General features: G+C 37.2%; 1 pseudogene; it reads right to left on the bottom strand.

The window, feature by feature from the left end:
• Positions 1-9,304: 9,304 nt before the first annotated feature.
• Positions 9,305-9,651, bottom strand: LOC102896337 (annotated as a pseudogene).
• Positions 9,652-11,610: the final 1,959 nt, after the last annotated feature.

Here is an 11,610-nt window from a genome sequence, read left to right as displayed (position 1 = left end):
TACTGGAAAGTAATTGCCATAGCAGCAAGTGGGCAAGAAATCAGCTCCCCAGTAGTCTGATAATATACATTGATATTTAACTATGTAACCACAAAAGAAGGTATGTATAAAAAGAAAGATACACATAAAAGAGACTGGAAGTTATTGGTAGGGTTTGCTAAACCTGTTAAATTCTTCTATTTTTTAGTAAAATATCCTTTTAAAGAAATAGTCCTCATTAGAAAAGATTCCACAAATACTAGAAATTGCTACCACAGGGTTACATAGTATTTTAGCAATACGATTTTTTTATACGGTATGATAAATACATACAAAATATCCTAATAAAAAATCTTGATCTACTCATGGTTTTAGAAAGCCATAAAACTCAGATCATCTCATAAAAATTTAAAAGGGAAATTAATTTATTTCCTAGATAGGTTTCTAAATGGTGGTTCATATAATACGTATAGTTAAAAAGAAATCTGAGATTCCAAAATTAGTTCACTCTGGAATCAATGTCAGTGGAAATTCACCTGAGACAGCTAGATTTTGCTTAATAGGTATTTGGACTTTGGCCACCCAACAACCATGTCCCCTTCTTAACAGCATCCCAGAATCCTTTGGGGAATTGCTCTTTCTGCTTGGAAATACTCTTGGTAAATGGTCAGTTCGGGTCCCTTTCCTCCCATTATGGATGAGAGAGGGGCCTTGTAGGCTCTTTCCACCAGACCCTTTCACTCTGCAACCAGATGGAACCAGGGGCCAGCACTTGATGTAAGCTAGGTCTGGTTGAAGCTCAATCCTGGGAATTTAAATCCTGACGAGTGAAAACAAAACTGACATCGGCAGGATGTACTTATTCCTGCACCAGCACTCTGTTCATTGATCCTAGGCCTAGGCCTCCGGCGATTTGCATACATTCCATGAGTTCCCATATAATTTCATTTTCCTTAGATTTAGCAGATTTGATTTTTGTTGTTTTCAATCTACAAATCCTAACTGATTCACCTTCTATCTACTGATTTATAAATTGACCATATTGAACTATGATATCAAGACTGAAAAAAAAGCCAAAAAACCACACATACGACAACTCTACAAACCTATGAAAAAACTTAGACAGCCAGTGCCAACGTTAAATAGACAAACAAAAAGAGAGAGATGTAAATAAAGTTGCTGCAAATTTTCCTCAAAATTTTCAAAAATCTTTACAAACGTGGTAATTGTCCCCAATAGAAAAGGGAATATATCAAAAGAAAAAAAATAGTTCAACTTCATCAGTAATCAAAGAGAAATAAAACTAGATACCAACTTTTCCCTATAAAATTAAAAGTGATTTAAAATCTCAATACTGTTGAGAGGGTGGTGAGATGAGCATTTTCATAAACTTCAAGTGGGTATATAAGTGATTATGAGTTTTCAGGAAAGCAATCTGGCAATATGTAACAAGAACCATCAAAAGGTTCATATATTATACTAGTCAGGCAAGCAGAACTAGCATGAGGGTTACAGAATGTGGGATTTATTATAGAAATAGACCTTACACAATTGTGGGAAAAGTTGGGGAAGTGAAACCAATATAGGGATTTGAGAATCAGGGAGAGTCACTCACCAGATTTCAAGCCCTGGGGTGGGTGGACAAAGCAGAGCAAATCCAGGACATTGATGTGGACACGCAAAGGGGCATTTGGATTAGTGGGGAGGTCTCTGGGAGACCACTGCCTCCGAGTACCCTCAGCCAGACATCGGGTGGCTGGTCTGGGGCCGCTTTCCATCAGCAGGGCCAGCACACGGGAAGAAGGGCTCAGTGCCAAGAGAAGAGTGAGGACAACCTGGAAACCACTGAGCTTACTGACAACAAAGACTTTCAAAGAGTAAGCAAAGCTGCTGCCTCACATCTGCTGCCCAAACTTCATATGAGTTCCTCTTTTGGCCAACTCTACTTCTACTCGTGCAGAGAAAGGAATTCTGGGTGACATAATTCTCAGTTTAATCAAGTTGACAATAGAACAATACAGCATTCGTATCTTTTGATCCTACGGACTCATTTCACATTTCGGAATAGTTCCTAATGAAGTGGATAATGTAACCAAAGATTAAATAAAAAAGATAACTACCTCTGCCATAGTTAAAACAGGCAAAATTAGAAATGAGCTAATTGTCCAACAATAGGAGAATGGTGAAATAGATTAAGGTAAGACAGACAAAATTTTCATATATTCATTTAAAAATTGTTTCAAATGGCTTTTAATGACATGGTTGTGTCCTCAAGGTATAGAATGAAAAAAGCAGAAACAAAACTGTACCTGCATTAGAACTGCAAGTCTGAAAATATTCATAGATTTGATTTTTTTTATACTTCCTTATACTTTTTTCTTATTTATTCTTCAAAAAGCAGCCAAAGTCATTTTTTATAAATGTGGACCAAATCATATGTCTCCTTTGCCTAAAATTCCAGCATGGCTTTTCACTGCACCCAGAACAAAATGCAAAGCCTTTCTACTGTCTGCAAGGACCTTCATGGTCCTGCTTTTGTGACTGCTCTAACTGTGTCTTCAGCACCTCCTTGCTTGGCTCATTCAACTCCAGACCCACTGGGCTTTGGCCAGTTCCTAGCCTATGCAAATATCTCTTTCACCTTAAAGCCTTGGCAATTATTATGTTCACTTACTTCGCTCTTCTCCCAGATCCTGACTGACCCTTTCTCATTCAAATCTCAGTTCAGATGTCACCTTCTCTAAGAGGCCTTTCTCTGAGCACCCATTTACTGTGTCTTATTTCCCATCCCACCCAACAATCATTCCCCATCTCATTGCCCTATATATTTTTTCCTGAACTAAAATTATTCTGCTTTTTACTTATCAGGCTCCCTTATTAGAAAGCAGGGCTCATGAAAGCAGGGGCTTTATTTGTTATATTTATTGTATCCCTGTGACTCCAACAAAGATATCAAGGTGCTATGTTTTCACTGAATAAATGGATTAATGGCAGATCAATTTTCTGAGTTTTCTACAGTGAGTATTTTCCCTTTTACAATAAGGAAAAGATATTTGGGAGGAATATCTTGTGTCAAGGAGGATGTTCACCAGTTATATAACTTAAGCCTTCTCAATTGTCATATCCAATAATTATCCAAACTTATTTTGGCTGCTCTATTCCTCTTATAAGTCTCCATGCTACAGGGGAATGCAAATTAAATGCCTGTGAAAGCACAGGAATCTGGAAATCACACATAAAAATCATGTCATACATAGCAATTAGTCGGCAAACCCCATTTTACCATATGACGCTCAGTAAGATTCCCAGAGATCATGAATTCAAACCCCATTTTTAGGGCTACAAGGGTCTCCCCTTCCAGCTCAGTGGCTTAGTCACTCTTAGCACCTCTGGTTTGCCTTATCAACACCACCCACCCAGCAACAATTCTACTCTTTACATTTCGTAGCCCCTCCTGCCTTCATGTCCTACCCTATCATGACCAATATGTCAACCACTCTTACTGGTTAATCATGAACTTCCTTGTTTCTCTGTCCTTCAGACTCTCTTGTCTGAGATAATCTTAAGTAAAGAGAAATCCAACTGCCTATTTTCTCCATGTTTATGTCTTGGCTTTAAGCTGTCTCTGGAATAGTAAAATTTTATTACCTTTTGCCTTAGACTGTCTTTTCATGTTCTAATCTTTGAATGTCTCTTGTTCACTAGGTACTTGAATATAAAGAAAGAGGTGAGGCAAGGCTGAGTAAAAGGAAGCTATGACGCTTGAATATTTTCATTTTCCTGATCCAATAACACATACACACAACGGTGGGAGACAGTACTGTATATGTTAGTTTTTGTCAGAGCCTTCCCTCCACTGCAGTGGCCAAGTGTCGCTTGGCAGAAAGCTGACAGCAAAAGGGGAAGACGTACCCCCCGTAGTAGGACGTCAGTCAGGACTTAGTCTCGTTCTTGGGAAAGGGCTAAGTTTTATATACAAGAAAAAAAAAATCATTAAAGTAGAGTTTTAATTAGGTTTCACTCAGATGATGGAGTAAACAGGTGAATCCATTTTTCAAAAAGTCATTTTTCATAAGACAATCTTTTCCAAAATAATCAATGAAAAATGTCTAATGCTCTCCTAGGGTTGATGCGTTGAATTGTCTTTAGCAAGCATGAATTCCAGTGAAGGCAAATAAAAGACAACTTTATGGTATGTGACTTAACAATCTGGCCTATTTTGTGCTAAACTGACTGTGACTTTTGTGGCAAATGAAACTTTGTGTGACAGGTTATTTTTTTAGACTCTGAAACTGGCAGCTATTTTGTTCAGTTTTATGGTTATATACATTTTGGTATCTGTCTCAGCAATTTTCCATGCTTTCTATGTTCCCCAAAGGGAAAGTGGACAATCATGAGAAAGTAGCCATGGAGAAATTCCTCTTTCCTATTACGAAGTGCTGCTGGAGAAAAATCACTCTATTGGATAGATTGATTTCACTATAAATTTGCAGATATCCACTTCTGCTAGGCCTGCAACATTCTCAGTCAATCCTGTTTCCCAACTCACTTCTTTCTCTTATTCTCAACAATGATTGTTTCAAAACTTCTCTGCTATCAACACTCCAATTCTCTCTTCACTTTCAGAAAAAGACTTTGTCAAACTTGACATAGAAAATAAAAGCCATCTGAAAAGCTCTCTCTCCATTCTCACTACAGTTATACAAATCTACTCTAATCTAGATCCAGTTCTTCCTCCTTCCTTTCTAGTCCATGGAAGAGGCTTCCCTCTCTTGTTTAGAGATTATCACTCTGTGGCAGGTAGTCTGTAAAACAGCTCCCAGTGATCCCTCATTTACTGATACTCATACCCCTATGTATGAATATCAGGTTGTTTGTACTTCTCACTCTAGATAGCTTACCTGGCCAGTCTCACTTCTTAATGAATCCTGAATTGATATCTTTGGTTTCCTCCTGAGCTGGTACTACTCAGCAAATATAAAACTAAACTTATTAACTACTATCTCCCACCCCCATTTTCCTTTTCTTCCTCTTTTTTTTCTATCATGGCAATTGGCATTACTATATGACCATTTTTGCCCAGGCTAGAAAAGTAATCAGCTTGACTCCCATCTGTCCATATACTCAATTGTTGTCATTCTCTTTTCTGAATACTTTAAAATTCTGTCCATTTCTCTTCATTCACAATGCCACAATTATGGCTCAAGACACCATTATCTCTTGCCTGGACGATTGTTACAGCCACCTGACTGCTCTTAAATTCGTTGTTCTCTCTGCAGCCTAAGGGATTGCTTTACAACACTTTAAAAATGTCATTTCTCTGCTTAAAATTCTTCAGTATCTCCCCATTGCCCTTAGGATAAAGTCAAAGTTTTATGTCAGAGTGTATAGGTAGTGCGACCATCTCATTTATTGTCCTTAGAGGGCGCACTGAAGAGTGAAAGGAAGTGCTCTTACAATTACTTCCTGAGGGAACAGGTGAGTAAACTGAGACTGTCTGGAAAAATTAGATATAAAGTCATCTTATTTCTAGAGCTCTGTGGCATGTGACCCCTGACAGCAGCCCATCTTCTGTGCTACTATACACACCAGCCTTCACTTCTTTAAACTCACAATTCTCTCTTTTGCTTTGAGCTTTTGGATATATTGTCCCGTTTGCCTGGGAAACTTCTCACCCCTCTTATTCTTCTCAAAAACGCCTATTCATCCTTCTGGCCTCAACATAAATGTCCCTTTTCCAGGGAGATATTTCCTGACCCCTAGATTATTCATTCTGCTGTGGATTCCTAAAGCATATAGCACATCTCATATCATACCTCTTGCTTCTTCGTATTATTTATAATTACTTACTTGAGAACTGACTTCCCAGCTGGACTATAAGATATTTAAAGGAAGATATTGTCTCTGTTTTGTTCATTTCTGTATCAAAGGAAAGAAGCAGTTTGTGGAGGTAAGGCATTCAGAATGCCTGTGTGGAATTAAAAAACAAAACAAAACAAAACAAAACCATCTCTCATCCCTTGAAACTGTAGTAGATGCGATTATCTACCCATCCTTCCATCCCCCCTTCCATTGGCTAGTGATCTTCATAGCCCGAAGCAAGAGTTAAGCATAGTAGGAATTTTTGAAGATTAAGATCTCACCCCCAGATATTCTAACTCAGTTGGTCTGGTGTGGGCACAAACAATGGTACTTAAAAAAATGTTACTATGTGGTTCTAATGTGACTCCATGATTGTAAGTAGTACTCTGAGAGCAGCACTGCCCAATAGAACTTGCTATGATGGAAATGTTCTGTCTTTTTTATCCATGTGGCTATCAAGTATTTGCTATTTGGCTAGTGCTACCGGAGAAGTGAATTTTAACTTTTATTTAATTTTATAGATTTTAAATTTATATGTGTGATTAGTGAATGTTGACAGTACAGCTCTGGAAGAGTGGCTCCCAAACTTGAAGGTGTATCAGGATCACCGGAGGGCTTGTTAGTCACAGATTGCTGGACCCCAACTCCGGAGTTTCCAATAGTGAGTGTAGTTCTGAAGCGGGGTCTGACAATTTGCATTCTAACTCATGGGCCTGAGAATTTGCTTTCTAGCCACTTCCCAAGTGGTACTGATGCTGCGGGTCTAGGGACCACACTTTGAGAACCACCGCTTTAGATTTGTTAAAAATAGGCTCTTAGGTCCCATCCTATTGTACTGATTCAGAATCTACATTTTAACAAAACCCTCAGATTATTTGTATGAACATTAAAATTTTTTAATTGAGATATAATTGACGTAGAAGATTATGTTAGTTTCAGGATGGCCATTATTGTTTGAGAAGCACTCATTTGGATGATCTTGTATAAGTCAGACAATCCCAAGTTAGCTCATAATGCAGCTTCTGTGCAGAATTACTGTCATACTTTCATTTAGCCTTCACCTTTCAAAATGGTTTTTTAAAAAAAGAGTCAAATCATGTGTGTGATGCTACTTTTTGCTTTATTAATTAATCCTTCTTAAGAGCTAAATTTCCTCCCTGAAAACACAGAAACCCTAACAATAAATACACAGTGCTTCACATAAGTTGGAATGTGTTACATCTAAACCAAACACTTGGTATTCTCTCTGTGGCTTAGATTCTGCTTGCAAAGTTTTTCAGTTTATTTTTTAGGCTTTTCGTAGGTTGCCTTTTTTAGATTGCTGCCCCCCACCCTTCCAATTTCACTCTGAACTGAATTTTCTGAAGCAAGACCTAATTATAACTTTAATTTTCTTAATTTTCCGAAAGTAAGACCTAATTATAACTTTACCGAAGACTTGGGGGGTGGGGGGTGGGTCTATGGAGTGGAAACACATGCAGATAACCAGCCACTGGAAAGGAGTGCTTCACTAGTTCATAGCCATTCCTCTCCCAGGCAGGATTTTGACATTTGGCTTTCTTCCTTGATATGTTGCTAAGACACAGTTCACCTGCCCCCACCCTCGACCCCTGCCTTATGCCCCATGTTTATATCTCCTACAAGTTACCACCTACCCAGAACATAACCCCCATCTCTTCTGAGGATCAAAGACAGAGAAAAATTTGGTTTCCTCCTCTTGTCCTGGTGTAAAACCTACCCCAGCTCAGTGTGTGTCGTTATTTGCAGTCTAGTTCCTTGGAGTCCTTAAAACTCTGCAGTCTAGAAAAGATTTGGCTCTATCTTTGCATAGTCAAAAGGTACACTGAAAGTTTCCAATCACTCCACCCCTGCATACTCCCCCACAAAAATATTTACCCGTCTTCAGAGGCACCTAGTAAAATAGAATGATGCAATTTTTCAACAAAGTTAGAATTCTGCTGCAGATAGGGGACCCTTTCCACATAAAATAGTTTTGTTAGTTCATTCAGGGAATAGATCTAGCTGTCAGAAATTCATATGTGTGATGGCTATATTTTAAAAAATATTAGCAGTCATTTGTGTATGCTTGCTGTATGAGTACAAAAAATGACTCAAGTGTGAGTCAAGCGCCCTTTTTGATTCCTTATTTCCTTTTTTTTCAGTAATCTTTCAAAAGCTTCCTGTTTCTTGACATAATTTCAGTGAAATTAAATTGAACAAAGTCATTTCATCAGACCAGTACAACTAGATATTCATGTGGGGGAATAATGAACTTCAACTCATATCTCATACCATATACAAAAATTAATGGAGGCACAGAGCTACCAGAAAACAAAAGATAAACTGGCTGTAGGAAACCTCAGACATCAATAATCATCCTAAATATAAATGGACTGAACTCACCAATAAAAAAGCAGAGTGTAGCAGATTGAATCAATAAACAAAACCTTACCATATGCTGCCTTCAGGAGACACATTGCAGGTGGAAAGACAAATATAGACTCAAAGCGACAGGATGGAAAATGATACTCCAAGCAAATGGCATCCAGAGAAAAGTGGGTGTAGCCATACTTATATCTGACAAAATATATTTCAAGATGACAATGTAACAAGAGACAAGATGGACATTTTATAATAATAAAGGAGACAATTCATCAAGAAGACATAACACATCAATATATATGCACCTAAACAGGGAGCACCAAAATATATAAAGTAACTACTAACAGTTTCTTCTAAGGGAAGAAACTGACAAAAATGCAATTATAGCAGGAGACCTAAATACCCCATTGATAGCTATAGGTAGATCATCCAAACAGAAAATCAATAAGGAAATATCAGCCTCAATGATACATTAGACCAATTGGACATAATCATCATTTACAGAGTCTTTTATCCCCAAACACCAGATTATACATTCTTCTCTGGTGCACTTGGAACATTCTCAGGATAGATATATGTTGGGACACAAAACTAGCCTCAACAAATTTAAGAAGATTGAAATCACATCAGGTATATTTTCCAACCACAATGCTTTGAAATTTCAATCAATTGTAAAAAGAAAGCGGGAAAAACAACATACATGTGGAGATTAAACTGCTAAGGAATGGGTCAAAAAAAATAAAAGGAGAGGTCAAAAGATTCACAGAAACAAATGAGAATGATAATACAACATGTCAGCAAAAGCATCAGTCAGAGGGAAATTTATATCATTACAGGCCTATCTCAAGAAACAAGAAAAATCCTAAATAAATAACCCAACATGACATCTTAAAGGACTAGGAAAAGAAGAACAAATGAAGCCTAATGTCAGCAGAAGGAAGAAGCATACATGTAAGATAAATAATTTAAATGTGTTCAAATACCTCTTGCTTTACCTAGAAAGAATTAATAATAGGAAAATTTAAATGATACTCAACTTTTTTTTTTTTTTGCAGTTTTATAATTATTTGATAATCAGCAGTTAGTGCCCATTCACATTAATTGTTTGTAAATTTTTGAAAGTGGTGACAGGCACAGAGGAACCTATGTATAAAACTTGTTTGGTGAATCTTTATCTTTATTACGTTTTCTGGACATTCCTTATTCCTTTGGCCCATCAGCTTTCTTGACTCTGGTGTCAATGCACACATCTAGAATTCCCATCTCTTTCACCGCAAATTTCCAGGTCTCTTTGAGAGCCTGAGGGGCACGCTTCTTGAACCCCGCTCCATGGATGTGCTCGTGAATGTCGATGATGTATTGTCTGGTCACTACTTCGTTGATGGCAGAACAGCCCTTCTTCTCGTCACCCTTCTTTGTGGGAGTCATTTTTCTAGGCACAATTGGAAAGGAAACAATACTCTAACTTTCAAACTCATGGTTAAAAGATATTGTTCTCATAACCAAGGTCATTTTATATATTACATTCATTATACTAGAGAAAGTTCAACAAAATAAAACAAAAATGATTGACAATTTTCAGCTTATCAAAAGACAAGAGACTGGTTTGACTAGAAGAATCTGTTTTAAACAGGCACGTCATGCTTGTCTTGGGCAGGAAGCTCCATATATCAAATTATTAGGGTCAGTCACAAACATTTAACCAATTCATTAATGAGAATATTTTATACTTTCATTGCAAAGGTTCATTGTATTATGTGATATGAGAGCCTTTAATATGTATTTGGGACCATCACTAAATAAATATATTTTCGTTTCCAGGTGTTTTGGGTTGTTAAATTTAGTACTTTGTGATGGAGGTGTACATCAGTCAGTCCTGTACTATAATGGTAATAAGAGAAACAATGCTAACAAGTGATAATTTATTGCACTGGACGTACAAACTCTGCTTCATGACTTCTAACTGTTTTTCCCTGTTCTGGACATTAGTGAGTGTCCATTCTTATTAGGTGAATATTTCAAAGGCCCTGCCAGATAAGCACATATAGAAGATAGAAATTAATATGGTATTAAATGAACTACAGTACCTTAAATGTATTACACATCAGACACTAAGGTAATTACAGATATTTACTAAATTAAAAACCACCAGAGGGCAGCTTAATACAATTGTGATAAAATACTTGAGAGAGTATGGTAGTATTTTTAAAGTAATTCCAATAAGTTAGATACTGTAGATATAAAGAAAAGAGAATGAAGACACTTTTAATATTTTAAAACTTCCTTTATAATAAATGTTTCTGAATTTGGCATATTTCCATATATTTTATATTTAGTGCACTTTTAAAGTTGATCTTCAAATACAAATATGAATTAAAATTATCCCTTGCCCCCTTTTTTTTGACAGTGACAAAATTGGCCAGGAGGTCAAGCAACTTGGTCAATATTAAAAAATTTTAAATGTTTCTTAGATCCTCCTCTCTGTGGTGCCAGTGCTCCTCCTGTAAGAAGGAATCAGCATCACTAGCATGTCTCTTTCTAATTTAGTGGAATCAAAAATGAAAATTAAGATGATAATGATAACCAGCTTTTGGAGTACTTTTCATAATTTTTATAATTGATGTATCAGTTTGTTTGCTCTTTGTTTCTTTTTCTAGTTTGAATGCTCCATGAAGTCAAAATATGTACTTCAGGGACTTTGCCCAACACAGTGACTAGCAGTTGGCTTTCATTAATTTTTATTGGCTTAATTAAATAATTAACTGTAAGTTCTTAAGGGACTAACACTTCTAGAGACTTTCATGTTTCCATGTACTCAACAGTAATGCCCTCTGTCCATCCATCTATTCCTCCCCCCATCAGTTCATTTGCCCATCTGTCCATCTGTCCATCTGTCCATTTGTCTTTCTGCCAGTCCATTCATCCACCCATCCATTCATCCATCCATCTTTAAGACATTTAACCTTCAAAGACAATCTTCAGAAAAGGTTGCTTTCTCTTTGGTAACTGGAAAAGAAACATTTCAGTGAAGAATTCTCAGTTTAAAGACCTTCCTTCTAGAATACATAAAGTTGCTTGAGCAGTCTTTACAACAGGGCAGCCTAATTTTAAAAAGATCTGTGCCAGAGTGCATGAGGGTTCATTACGCTCCATCTCCCTCCCCAAAGACTTGATTGCTCAGTGGGAACTACTTGTGGACGAACTGGAAGATGACACCTCTTCTCTTTTACAGGATTTATGTTATTTATCTTGCAACATGCCAAGAGTTTTGGGAGAAAGTTTCTTGCCACTCTTGTGTATTCTTAATAACAAAATATGAGTGCTAGGACTCTGCTCTGGACCACGATCTCGTCTCACTTACAAGCTCCACAGCTTGACCCATCACCT

The sequence above is a fragment of the Pteropus alecto genome, unplaced genomic scaffold (assembly GCF_000325575.1).
Source record: "Pteropus alecto unplaced genomic scaffold, ASM32557v1 scaffold69, whole genome shotgun sequence".
NCBI lineage: Eukaryota > Metazoa > Chordata > Mammalia > Chiroptera > Pteropodidae > Pteropus > Pteropus alecto.
The sequence above is the reverse complement of the archived record's forward strand: the minus strand, read 5'-3'. Positions and strand labels throughout refer to the sequence as shown.